Here is a 14,523-nt window from a genome sequence, read left to right on the forward strand (position 1 = left end):
AATGCGGACAACAAGACTCATAGCGGAATCTAGTGAAGCAGGAGTCTCGTACATCAGGAGGGCTTTTTTAACCCTATTAGAAACTCCATGAATAAAGTGACTCCGCAATGCTGGCTCATTCCACTGAGTGTCAACCGCCCAGCGGCGAAATTCAGAACAGTAATCCTCTGCAACACGCTCCCCCTGGCAAATAGTGTGTAACTTAGATTCTGCTAGAGCCATTCTGTCTGGATCATCGTAAATGTGTCCTAGACCAGAAAAGAAAATCTCCACTGAGTTAAATGCAACAGAATCAGACGGCAACGAAAATGCCCAAGCTTGGGGATCCCCGCTCAATAATGACAACACCAGGCCCACACGTTGAGCCTCATTACCAGAGGAGATCGGGCGCAAACGGAAATACAGTTTGCAAGCTTCACGAAAAGAAACAAATTTACTGCGTTCCCCAGCAAATTTTTCAGGCAAAGGAAACTTGGGCTCATTAACTCCTCCTGTTGCTCCAGCCTGTATATTAGATACTGCTAGTCCCTGTTGCTGCACTGCTCCCTTCAACTCAGTGACCTGTAGGGACAGCGCCTCCAACTGGCGGGTTATGGAAATCATGGGATCCATGACAAAACACAGAGAAGAGAAAAAAAAAAAAGGAACCCCTTTTTTTTTGTTGTTAGGCCGATTATAATGTCACGGGGATAAAAGGAGGGCAAGAGCTAATAACCCGGGCCCCTGCAATTTCCCTCAGACTAGGGAAACCCTGTCTGACCCTCTACCTGAAGTTTACACTGAAGGTGTGCATGTTCAGGCCTCCACCCTCACCCTGACTCCTGATTCAGCCCTAGACTGAACACCACCGCCCACCACCCAGTGAATGCAATATACCAATACCCACAGTTATAACAAACAAGGATAAAGGAAAATATACACCAAGCCGCATTCAATCAGGAATACACTATAAAGGTGCAGGGCAAAATAAATACAAATATAGGAAGGAGTAAATAAGATAAAGGAAAATACACCACCAGCAACGATTCGCCAACAACCAGCTCTCCACTCCGGACCGAGATAACTACAGATAATAGATATGAAGATCACTGCACACGTACAAGTTGAAGGTATGCTTAGTGTGGAAATTTTATTTATAGTGGTTATTTTATCAGAAAAAGCGACTGGTAAGCGTTGACGTTTCGGCTAGTATATAGCCTTGGTCACAACGTCGCTGAAAAAAATACAAATATTTACAATTAGCTATATACAACGATTGGTGTATATACATATAACAAGAAATGTACACTTTTATACAATATATACAAATGTGGTACTCATGTGCAGAGAAATGTCTCTGCGTGACCCTGTGGAGAGACGTCATAGGGTAACATACGTCGATCAGGAAAACAATAAGACATATGTGTGACGAGAGATAAGTCCAAGGAAATGCATATAGTGATGTCTGTGCTAAAACATATGAATAAGGCAACAAGGTGGCCTACCTACAATATGGAGAGTCTATCTTGATTTTGGGATGGTAGTGTTGAATACGAAAATGTAATCCCCTGTCAGAAGAAAATATACAGAAAGGGGCATATATATGCGGATCTCCCAAAAGAGCAAGGGAAAGGGGTTCACCATGGTGCATGATACAATGTAGAGGGGTAATTGAGACCTACCCTGACAATTCGGTTGATTGTCATATGTCATGGGATATTCTTTGCCAGTGATTGGTAGATCTGTGACAGGGGCCTGTAAAAACGTATCTTGGTAAGATTATAATGAGACAATAGGCCATACAGTATGTCCCATGGTGTACGGTGGGAGCCTACCCTGGTGGTATATGTGGAGACTTGTATGTCCAACGATATGGCGTCTAAACCTCAGTGGGCGTAGTACTACAAGGCCCAGCGTTTGTCCGGCAGTCACTGAGAGGATAGGTAATGTTATGATCATGACCGTTAAGACATAATAATCTGTAAGCACTGTGGGTATACTTAGCTTTGTGCTTGTGACCTACATCCATAGGTGGCGCAGCGGTGTAAAGCTGACACTCCTGTGTCTAAGCTGGGACTGGCGCTGGGTGACTGTGCGCGCTCTCCTAAACATACAGCGCTGCGGGGTCATGTGACCGGAAATGATGGAGACGCCGGCGCTTGCGCTGTTAAGGCTGCAGGCCGGCACGGTTTATGTGTTGTCATGGGGATCGAGTGGGGGAACCGGCGCCTGCGCGGTTGTGTTCTGCTGCGGACTGAGTTAAAGGAAAAAAGGGGGGGGGGCGGAGGGAGGCGGAAACAGAGGTAGAAAATGATGGCAATAACATGGACCCATAGTAGTTGTGTATAGGGTGAATACATCCATGTATATTAAGTAGATACTAGTCATGTAGATTGCAGGATGAGCTTAAGAGTATACATTTGCATATAACAATATTGTATCGGTATACCAGAATAATTCGCAAACACATACGTTGAAATCATATACTTTGCTGATAATACTAGCAACTAAGTAGGAGTCCAAACCATAGGGGAAACAGGGGAAAAAAAAGGGGGGGGGGGGGAAAGGGGGATTAAGAGAGAAGAAGAAAACGGAAACTTAGATAGACTCTATATAATGGTAGGGGGTCTTACCAACTCCACCGGGGGGAATTGCCGAGTGGATGAGTGCGATTATTCAGTGGGTCTAGGGAAAGAAATGCATTATGTTAGCCAATCTATTTCTCGATTGAGGCCTCTTGGGCTGAGTGTGTCCAACGTGTAGATCCAGTAGGTCTCACGCTGTTTAAGTAGTTGGGTGTGATTCCCACCCCGTCTTGGTCTGGGAACTTTTTCAAGAACCTGGAACCGTAATTGGGATATATTATGCCTGGCTTCCTGGAAGTGTGCAGGTAGAGGTAGCCAGGTCTTGCCACATCTGATGGTAGATTTGTGGCTTGAGATGCGATCTCTAATGGCCTGGATGGTTTCGCCTACATACAGTAAGCCGCACGGACACTTGATGATATACACTACATAGTTGGATTCGCAGGTATGATAGTCCCTGATCGGGTAGGTTTTTCCTGTGCGTGGATGAATTACCTCACTACCTTTTATGATATTAGAGCAGCACATACAACTTAAGCATGGAAATGTGCCCCTTCTTTTTTGTCCACTCAGTGTGCGAGTTAGTGTTGGTTTACGTGATCCAATGTCGGCCCTAACCAAATTGTTCCTAATGTTCGGTGGTCTACGTAGGCACATTAGGGGAGGATTTCTAAAGATCTCTACTTTGGGATAAGCTTTGGTAAGCAAGGGCCATTGTTTATGGATCAAGTTGTGAATTCTTTGCATGGAGGGGTGATGGCCGTGGACAAAAGGTAATCTCGATGGTTTTTGAAGTGGAATAACTGCAGAATCAATGTCTGACAGTATTTTGGTCATTTCCGTGTTCAGAAGTGTACATGGATATTGTCTCTCTTCGAATTTTTTGGACATTTCACTCAGTCTGGTTTGTCTGACAGTGGGGCTGGATACGATTCTGGAGACTCTTTTGAATTGAGATCGGGGAAGGCTGTTTCTTGTGGATTTAGGGTGGCAACTATCGTACAAAAGGAGGTTGTTACGGTCGGTGGGTTTGCTGTAGATGTCGGTGGTAAGGACCCCTTGGGTATCTTTGCATATTTTGGTGTCCAGGAAAGTTATAGTTTCCATATGATGTGAAATTGAAAAATTGAGTTCCGGTCTGATCCTGTTAATGGTATTGTGGAATGTGGTTAGAGAGGTGTGATCACCCTGCCATATGCAGAAAATATCATCTATGTAACGGTACCATAGAAGAGCATGTTGTTGAAATAATGAGTTAGGGTAAATGAAGTCCTGTTCAAAGCGGTCCATGTATAGATTGGCGTACGCAGGGGCTACGTTTGAGCCCATTGCGGTCCCGCACGTTTGGACATAAAAGTCATCTTCAAAAAGGAAATAATTTTCCCTGAGTACCAGATTGAGTAGTTCCAGACAAAGATCATGGGTACGTGTGTCAATTTTGGCTTCCGTTAGTGTGAGAGAGACGGCCTCAACCCCCTTGTCATGTGAGATTGAGGTATATAAACTGCTAACATCTAAGGTGTATAGGATGCTGTTAGCTGGAACCGTATTGATGTTATGGATTTTTGTCAGAAAGTCGCTAGTGTCCAAAATGAAGGACTTAGTTTTGTGAGTGTATGGCGTGAGCAACTTTTCTAGGTAGATGGATATGGGATTGAGAATTGAATCAGTGGATGCTACAATTGGGCGGCCCGGTGGATTTTGCAGGTTTTTGTGGATTTTTGGGAGAATGTATAATACTGGGGTTACTGGATGTTCATTTGTCAGGTATGTTTTGGTTTTGGCATCAATCGTTTTTAATTGTGAATGTTTAGTAAGAATGGCATCAATCTTTTTACGGATGTTATAGACAGGATCAAATTGGATTTTTTTGTATGTGGTGGTATCCGATAGCTGTCTTTTGACCTCAGCTGTGTATTGATCTTTGTTCATCACTACGACCGCCCCTCCCTTATCTGCGGGTTTGATGATAATATTGCTGTTGTTTTTGAGTGAAAATAGTGCCTGTTTTTCTGGTGGTGTTAAATTGTGTCGGACTGGGAGAAGACCTATGCGTTGGTCGTGGATGGTCTCCTTAATGTCTTTGTCCAAGAGATCAATGAAGGTCTCTACGGCATGGTTTGTCTTAGGAGGCATAAAATTACTGGGATTTCTCAATCCCAGTTGGTCTAATGTGATTAGTGGCCCTCCGTCTCGATTAGGTAATGTACCCAGTGTGTTGCCAGTGGAGTATGGATTAACCTCAAAGTGTACTTTTAGTCTTATGTTGCGGTAGAAACTTTGTAGATCTTTTTCTAGCTGGAAGGAGTCCCATCTGGGGGTTGGGCAGAAAGACAGACCTTTGTTCAATACCTTAAGTTCTAAAGGGGAGAGAGAGTAATCAGAAATGTTCACAATTAGGTTTGGACCCCTACCTGTGATCGAAGCGTCATCTGGCGTTCTCGATCTTTTCCGTCTCGACCTCCTACATGGCGTCCGCTTGGGCCTAAAAAAGCCGTTCTTGTGGTTGATGCTCCGCCAGTGTCGCTTCCAGAACCCGGGGAGGATCCCCCAACCGGTGAGGAGTCCCCGGATGCTGTGTATCTTTCTGGGCGGCGTGACCTCGGGTATCGTCTTCTGTGGGCTGTTTCCTCCCATCGATAGACTCTATTGTTCAGGTAGTCTTCGGTGTCTCTTTGAAATTTGGTCCGTTTTCTTTCCTCGAGTGTCTTTTGATGTGTAGACAAAATGGAATCAACCTTACTTTTCAGGGTGTTAAATTCGGTGCTGGTAAGAGTAGAGGTGAGTTGTGTCTCAATGGTGACGATCTTTTCTTCTGTTTCTTTAATGGCTTCCTGTAAATATTCAATTGTTAGTAAGATAATATCAAATGAGCATTTGTTAAGTATTTTTTGAAAGGTCGTGCAATATTGTGCGTTGTCTGAAAATAAGGTTGGTCGTAGGTTACAACGTAGGCCCCGTGGTATCCTCCCTTGTCTGTGATATTCCCCAAGAGTGGCGCAATGTAGATCATAGGCTATAAGTCTCTTTTTCTCCTTTTCCCAATCTCTCGTTTTAATGTCTTTATTGGGTATACGTAAAAAGTCAGTTTTTGTTCTTATCTTAGATAGAATTGTAGATCCCGTGGCATCATCATACATGTAGGTCTCGGATGACATGAGTTCCGTCGGTGCGGATAACCAAATAATTCGTAGATCTATGAAGATATGATGGCTCGCACACGACCAATTTGGAAGTGACGGTGCTAGTGAAAGGAGCCCAAGGTTCCGAATATACTAGATATGAAGATCACTGCACACGTACAAGTTGAAGGTATGCTTAGTGTGGAAATTTTATTTATAGTGGTTATTTTATCAGAAAAAGCGACTGGTAAGCGTTGACGTTTCGGCTAGTATATAGCCTTGGTCACAACGTCGCTGAAAAAAATACAAATATTTACAATTAGCTATATACAACGATTGGTGTATATACATATAACAAGAAATGTACACTTTTATACAATATATACAAATGTGGTACTCATGTGCAGAGAAATGTCTCTGCGTGACCCTGTGGAGAGACGTCATAGGGTAACATACGTCGATCAGGAAAACAATAAGACATATGTGTGACGAGAGATAAGTCCAAGGAAATGCATATAGTGATGTCTGTGCTAAAACATATGAATAAGGCAACAAGGTGGCCTACCTACAATATGGAGAGTCTATCTTGATTTTGGGATGGTAGTGTTGAATACGAAAATGTAATCCCCTGTCAGAAGAAAATATACAGAAAGGGGCATATATATGCGGATCTCCCAAAAGAGCAAGGGAAAGGGGTTCACCATGGTGCATGATACAATGTAGAGGGGTAATTGAGACCTACCCTGACAATTCGGTTGATTGTCATATGTCATGGGATATTCTTTGCCAGTGATTGGTAGATCTGTGACAGGGGCCTGTAAAAAGGTATCTTGGTAAGATTATAATGAGACAATAGGCCATACAGTATGTCCCATGGTGTACGGTGGGAGCCTACCCTGGTGGTATATGTGGAGACTTGTATGTCCAACGATATGGCGTCTAAACCTCAGTGGGCGTAGTACTACAAGGCCCAGCGTTTGTCCGGCAGTCACTGAGAGGATAGGTAATGTTATGATCATGACCGTTAAGACATAATAATCTGTAAGCACTGTGGGTATACTTAGCTTTGTGCTTGTGACCTACATCCATAGGTGGCGCAGCGGTGTAAAGCTGACACTCCTGTGTCTAAGCTGGGACTGGCGCTGGGTGACTGTGCGCGCTCTCCTAAACATACAGCGCTGCGGGGTCATGTGACCGGAAATGATGGAGACGCCGGCGCTTGCGCTGTTAAGGCTGCAGGCCGGCACGGTTTATGTGTTGTCATGGGGATCGAGTGGGGGAACCGGCGCCTGCGCGGTTGTGTTCTGCTGTGGACTGAGTTAAAGGAAAAAAGGGGGGGGGGCGGAGGGAGGCGGAAACAGAGGTAGAAAATGATGGCAATAACATGGACCCATAGTAGTTGTGTATAGGGTGAATACATCCATGTATATTAAGTAGATACTAGTCATGTAGATTGCAAGAAACAGAAGAAAAGATCGTCACCATTGAGACACAACTCACCTCTACTCTTACCAGCACCGAATTTAACACCCTGAAAAGTAAGGTTGATTCCATTTTGTCTACACATCAAAAGACACTCGAGGAAAGAAAACGGACCAAATTTCAAAGAGACACCGAAGACTACCTGAACAATAGAGTCTATCGATGGGAGGAAACAGCCCACAGAAGACGATACCCGAGGTCACGCCGCCCAGAAAGATACACAGCATCCGGGGACTCCTCACCGGTTGGGGGATCCTCCCCGGGTTCTGGAAGCGACACTGGCGGAGCATCAACCACAAGAACGGCTTTTTTAGGCCCAAGCGGACGCCATGTAGGAGGTCGAGACGGAAAAGATCGAGAACGCCAGATGACGCTTCGATCACAGGTAGGGGTCCAAACCTAATTGTGAACATTTCTGATTACTCTCTCTCCCCTTTAGAACTTAAGGTATTGAACAAAGGTCTGTCTTTCTGCCCAACCCCCAGATGGGACTCCTTCCAGCTAGAAAAAGATCTACAAAGTTTCTACCGCAACATAAGACTAAAAGTACACTTTGAGGTTAATCCATACTCCACTGGCAACACACTGGGTACATTACCTAATCGAGACGGAGGGCCACTAATCACATTAGACCAACTGGGATTGAGAAATCCCAGTAATTTTATGCCTCCTAAGACAAACCATGCCGTAGAGACCTTCATTGATCTCTTGGACAAAGACATTAAGGAGACCATCCACGACCAACGCATAGGTCTTCTCCCAGTCCGACACAATTTAACACCACCAGAAAAACAGGCACTATTTTCACTCAAAAACAACAGCAATATTATCATCAAACCCGCAGATAAGGGAGGGGCGGTCGTAGTGATGAACAAAGATCAATACACAGCTGAGGTCAAAAGACAGCTATCGGATACCACCACATACAAAAAAATCCAATTTGATCCTGTCTATAACATCCGTAAAAAGATTGATGCCATTCTTACTAAACATTCACAATTAAAAACGATTGATGCCAAAACCAAAACATACCTGACAAATGAACATCCAGTAACCCCAGTATTATACATTCTCCCAAAAATCCACAAAAACCTGCAAAATCCACCGGGCCGCCCAATTGTAGCATCCACTGATTCAATTCTCAATCCCATATCCATCTACCTAGAAAAGTTGCTCACGCCATACACTCACAAAACTAAGTCCTTCATTTTGGACACTAGCGACTTTCTGACAAAAATCCATAACATCAATACGGTTCCAGCTAACAGCATCCTATACACCTTAGATGTTAGCAGTTTATATACCTCAATCTCACATGACAAGGGGGTTGAGGCCGTCTCTCTCACACTAACGGAAGCCAAAATTGACACACGTACCCATGATCTTTGTCTGGAACTACTCAATCTGGTACTCAGGGAAAATTATTTCCTTTTTGAAGATGACTTTTATGTCCAAACGTGCGGGACCGCAATGGGCTCAAACGTAGCCCCTGCGTACGCCAATCTATACATGGACCGCTTTGAACAGGACTTCATTTACCCTAACTCATTATTTCAACAACATGCTCTTCTATGGTACCGTTACATAGATGATATTTTCTGCATATGGCAGGGTGATCACACCTCTCTAACCACATTCCACAATACCATTAACAGGATCAGACCGGAACTCAATTTTTCAATTTCACATCATATGGAAACTATAACTTTCCTGGACACCAAAATATGCAAAGATACCCAAGGGGTCCTTACCACCGACATCTACAGCAAACCCACCGACCGTAACAACCTCCTTTTGTACGATAGTTGCCACCCTAAATCCACAAGAAACAGCCTTCCCCGATCTCAATTCAAAAGAGTCTCCAGAATCGTATCCAGCCCCACTGTCAGACAAACCAGACTGAGTGAAATGTCCAAAAAATTCGAAGAGAGACAATATCCATGTACACTTCTGAACACGGAAATGACCAAAATACTGTCAGACATTGATTCTGCAGTTATTCCACTTCAAAAACCATCGAGATTACCTTTTGTCCACGGCCATCACCCCTCCATGCAAAGAATTCACAACTTGATCCATAAACAATGGCCCTTGCTTACCAAAGCTTATCCCAAAGTAGAGATCTTTAGAAATCCTCCCCTAATGTGCCTACGTAGACCACCGAACATTAGGGACAATTTGGTTAGGGCCGACATTGGATCACGTAAACCAACACTAACTCGCACACTGAGTGGACAAAAAAGAAGGGGCACATTTCCATGCTTAAGTTGTATGTGCTGCTCTAATATCATAAAAGGTAGTGAGGTAATTCATCCACGCACAGGAAAAACCTACCCGATCAGGGACTATCATACCTGCGAATCCAACTATGTAGTGTATATCATCAAGTGTCCGTGCGGCTTACTGTATGTAGGCGAAACCATCCAGGCCATTAGAGATCGCATCTCAAGCCACAAATCTACCATCAGATGTGGCAAGACCTGGCTACCTCTACCTGCACACTTCCAGGAAGCCAGGCATAATATATCCCAATTACGGTTCCAGGTTCTTGAAAAAGTTCCCAGACCAAGACGGGGTGGGAATCACACCCAACTACTTAAACAGCGTGAGACCTACTGGATCTACACGTTGGACACACTCAGCCCAAGAGGCCTCAATCGAGAAATAGATTGGCTAACATAATGCATTTCTTTCCCTAGACCCACTGAATAATCGCACTCATCCACTCGGCAATTCCCCCCGGTGGAGTTGGTAAGACCCCCTACCATTATATAGAGTCTATCTAAGTTTCCGTTTTCTTCTTCTCTCTTAATCCCCCTTTCCCCCCCCCCCCCTTTTTTTTCCCCTGTTTCCCCTATGGTTTGGACTCCTACTTAGTTGCTAGTATTATCAGCAAAGTATATGATTTCAACGTATGTGTTTGCGAATTATTCTGGTATACCGATACAATATTGTTATATGCAAATGTATACTCTTAAGCTCATCCTGCAATCTACATGACTAGTATCTACTTAATATACATGGATGTATTCACCCTATACACAACTACTATGGGTCCATGTTATTGCCATCATTTTCTACCTCTGTTTCCGCCTCCCTCCGCCCCCCCCCCTTTTTTCCTTTAACTCAGTCCGCAGCAGAACACAACCGCGCAGGCGCCGGTTCCCCCACTCGATCCCCATGACAACACATAAACCGTGCCGGCCTGCAGCCTTAACAGCGCAAGCGCCGGCGTCTCCATCATTTCCGGTCACATGACCCCGCAGCGCTGTATGTTTAGGAGAGCGCGCACAGTCACCCAGCGCCAGTCCCAGCTTAGACACAGGAGTGTCAGCTTTACACCGCTGCGCCACCTATGGATGTAGGTCACAAGCACAAAGCTAAGTATACCCACAGTGCTTACAGATTATTATGTCTTAACGGTCATGATCATAACATTACCTATCCTCTCAGTGACTGCCGGACAAACGCTGGGCCTTGTAGTACTACGCCCACTGAGGTTTAGACGCCATATCGTTGGACATACAAGTCTCCACATATACCACCAGGGTAGGCTCCCACCGTACACCATGGGACATACTGTATGGCCTATTGTCTCATTATAATCTTACCAAGATACCTTTTTACAGGCCCCTGTCACAGATCTACCAATCACTGGCAAAGAATATCCCATGACATATGACAATCAACCGAATTGTCAGGGTAGGTCTCAATTACCCCTCTACATTGTATCATGCACCATGGTGAACCCCTTTCCCTTGCTCTTTTGGGAGATCCGCATATATATGCCCCTTTCTGTATATTTTCTTCTGACAGGGGATTACATTTTCGTATTCAACACTACCATCCCAAAATCAAGATAGACTCTCCATATTGTAGGTAGGCCACCTTGTTGCCTTATTCATATGTTTTAGCACAGACATCACTATATGCATTTCCTTGGACTTATCTCTCGTCACACATATGTCTTATTGTTTTCCTGATCGACGTATGTTACCCTATGACGTCTCTCCACAGGGTCACGCAGAGACATTTCTCTGCACATGAGTACCACATTTGTATATATTGTATAAAAGTGTACATTTCTTGTTATATGTATATACACCAATCGTTGTATATAGCTAATTGTAAATATTTGTATTTTTTTCAGCGACGTTGTGACCAAGGCTATATACTAGCCGAAACGTCAACGCTTACCAGTCGCTTTTTCTGATAAAATAACCACTATAAATAAAATTTCCACACTAAGCATACCTTCAACTTGTACGTGTGCAGTGATCTTCATATCTAGTATATTCGGAACCTTGGGCTCCTTTCACTAGCACCGTCACTTCCAAATTGGTCGTGTGCGAGCCATCATATCTTCATATAACTACAGATAAGACAGAAGCTATAATCGGCGACGCCCAAAGATCAGGAGAACCATTTAAAGGAAGGTTTTTGAAGGTTTCCATGGTAGGTGAGAGTCTGATTTTTTGGGGTAGAGAGTTCCAGAGTATGGGGGAAGCACGGGAGAAGTCTTGTATGAGTTTGTGGGAAGAAGGGATAAGAGGGGAGTAGAGAAGGAGATCTTGAGAGGATCGAAGGTTGCGTGTAGGTAAGTACCGGGAGACCGTGTCACAGATGTATGGAGGAGACAGGTTGTGGTTGGCTTTTTATGTCATAGTAAGGGTTTTGAACTGGAGTCTCTGGATGATAGGAAGCCAGTGAAGTGCTTGGCATAGGGGAGAGGCTGGGGAATAGCGGGGAGACAGGTAGATTAGTCAGGCAGCAGCGTGTAGGATGGATTGGAGTGGAACCAGAGTGCTAGAGGGGAGGCCAGAGAGTAGGAGGTTGCAGTATTTGAGGCGGGAGATGATGAGGATGTGCACTAGTGTTTTTGTGGTGTCCTTGTCAAGGAATGCGCGGATTCGGGAATATTTATACAAACGAGCTCTATATATACTGTAGTGTCAGTGTACAGGTAATACAGTGATCACCAGTGACATTATACACAGGAGCTCTGTATATAGTGTATAGGTAATACAGTGATCACCAGAGACATTATATACAGGAACTCTGTATATAGTGTACAGGTAATACAGGGATCACCAGTGACATTATGCACAGGATCTCTGTATATAGTGTCAGTGTACAGGTAATACAATGATCACCAATTACATTGTACATAGGAGCTCTGCATATAGAAAACAGTTTCCTAAAAGGTAAATTATATTACAGTAGTAATAATTTACTTAATTGGACCCTAAAGAAACTATGTTCCTCACTTGTCACCATAAACTAATAAAGTATTTCCCTCATTCTGGCCCCCAAACAGTAATTAAGTCCCTCATACTGGCCTCCTTTATTTAATAATTTAATCTACCCTGGCTGTCACGGGGATACAAGGAGGGCGAGAGCTAATAACTCGGGCCCCTGCAATTTCCCTCAGACTAGGGAAACCCTGTCTGACCCTCTACCTGAAGTTTACACTGAAGGTGTGCATGTTCAGGCCTCCATCCTCACCCTGACTCCTGATTCAGCCCTAGACTGAACACCACCGCCCACCACCCAGTGAATGCAATAGACCAATACCCACAGTTATAACAAACAAGGATAAAGGAAAATATACACCACGCTGCATTCAATCAGGAATACACTATAAAGGTGCAGGGCAAAATAAATACAAATATAGGAAGGAGTAAATAAGACAAAGGAAAATACACCACCAGCAACGATTCGCCAACAACCAGCTCTCCACTCCGGACCGAGATAACTACAGATAAGACAGAAGCTACGCCCAAAGATCAGGAGAACCATTTAAAGGAAATGGGCATGGCCCAGCTTCCAATCCAAGGATCAGATAAATTAACCCCGGAGCAGCCAGACGAAAACTAGCCGACGCCAATGAGCAAACAGTGGTCAAACGCGGAATTACCGCTGTCTGTCAGACGACCTGGTCTGGACAGTGTCCGACATGACACTGGCCCTTTTTATTTAATAATATGCCCCAGCCTGGCCACCTATGTCCTTTGTTCAGTCAGGCCCCCACACGTGCATCCTGGCCCCATATGTCCCTTGTCCTGGCCCCATATGTGTATCCTGGCCCTCATATATCCATCTTGGCCCTCATATGCCCCTTGTCCTGGCCCTCCCATATATCCATCCGGCCCCCCATATATCCATCCAAGTCCCTTGTCCTGGCCCTCCCCATATATCCACCCTGGCTCCCCCATATATCCATCCTAACCCCCCATACATCCATTGTGGCCTTCCCATATATCCATCTTGACCCCTCTATATATCCATTTTGGTCCCTTATCCTGGACCCCGACCATGCCGCATCCACAGAAGGGAAAAAAATAATTCCACTTACCTGTCTTTGATCCCAACGTTGTGCGGCGTCCTCCTCTACAGATCCGGTGCACTCATTCTCCGGAACACTGGCCCTGTGAACATCCCACAGTATTGCTTACCCAGTCACATTGCCATAACAATTTGGTCTTTGTCAAAGGGGCTTAAATCCTTCAAACTTCCAGCAGAGGGCGCATCACCGCGACTCAAGGTAACTACAGATCACCCTGCTTTCCATTCAGTACCCGGGGTTTTACAGGCACGAGCAAGTGCATTAGCACAGCTCCTGGCTGTAAAATGATTTAACCCCTTCAGATGGATTTACATCGTGGGACATAACGACGGAAGGTATGGAATATTGTTGTTTGTTTTTTTAACTTTGTTTCAGGACAATGGTCTTCAGGTGGATTAAGAGTCTAATAAAATATTACAACAACATGTGTCTTTATTTCATTAAAATACTTTGTAATCATGTGTGTGTGTTTTATTAACCATTTAGTACTATTGGATTAATAATGGATAGGTGTCATAATTGACGCCTCTCCATTATTAACCTGGCTTAATGTCACCTTACAATAGCAAGGTGACATTAACCCTTCATTACCCCATATCCCACCGCTACACAGGAGTGGGAAGAGAGTGGCCAAGTGCCAGAATAGGCTCATCTTCCAGATGTGCCTTTTCTGGGGTGGCTGGGGGCAGATGTTTGTAGTCGGGAGGGAAGCAATAACCATGGTCCCTCTCTAGGTTATTAATATCTGCCCTCAGTCACTGGCTTTACCACTCTGGCGGAGAAAATTGCGCGGGAGCCCACGCCAATTTTTTCCGCTATTTAACCCTTTATTTTACAAGCTACAGCGCCCAAATTTTGCACATACACACTACTAACATTAGTAGTGTGGAATATGCAAAAAAAAAAGGGATATGAGATGGTTTACTGTATGTAAACCATGTCTCATATCCTGTCGGGTTTGGGAAGGAGAAATGAAAAGCCGGCAATTGAATTACCAGCTTCTCTGATA

At 44.3% G+C, this 14,523-nt stretch overlaps 3 long non-coding RNA genes across 3 annotated transcripts; 1 reads left to right on the forward strand and 2 right to left on the reverse strand.

The window, feature by feature from the left end:
• Positions 1–1,126: 1,126 nt before the first annotated feature.
• On the reverse strand, positions 1,127–2,206 carry LOC143773584 (uncharacterized). The gene is made up of 5 exons (XR_013215243.1): positions 2,003–2,206; positions 1,815–1,910; positions 1,662–1,734; positions 1,485–1,547; positions 1,127–1,213 (listed from the first exon to the last, which is right to left on the reverse strand). It is a non-coding gene; the product is annotated as an uncharacterized LOC143773584 (long non-coding RNA).
• Positions 2,207–5,893: 3,687 nt separating this feature from the next.
• LOC143773585 (uncharacterized) lies at positions 5,894–6,917 on the reverse strand. Its single transcript, XR_013215244.1, has 5 exons — positions 6,770–6,917; positions 6,582–6,677; positions 6,429–6,501; positions 6,252–6,314; positions 5,894–5,980 (listed from the first exon to the last, which is right to left on the reverse strand). It is a non-coding gene; the product is annotated as an uncharacterized LOC143773585 (long non-coding RNA).
• A 3,414-nt stretch (positions 6,918–10,331) lies between these two features.
• LOC143773586 (uncharacterized) lies at positions 10,332–11,405 on the forward strand. Its single transcript, XR_013215245.1, has 5 exons — positions 10,332–10,529; positions 10,622–10,717; positions 10,798–10,870; positions 10,985–11,047; positions 11,319–11,405. It is a non-coding gene; the product is annotated as an uncharacterized LOC143773586 (long non-coding RNA).
• Positions 11,406–14,523: the final 3,118 nt, after the last annotated feature.

The sequence above is a fragment of the Ranitomeya variabilis genome, chromosome 5 (genome assembly GCF_051348905.1).
Source record: "Ranitomeya variabilis isolate aRanVar5 chromosome 5, aRanVar5.hap1, whole genome shotgun sequence".
Classification (NCBI taxonomy): Eukaryota; Metazoa; Chordata; class Amphibia; order Anura; family Dendrobatidae; genus Ranitomeya; species Ranitomeya variabilis.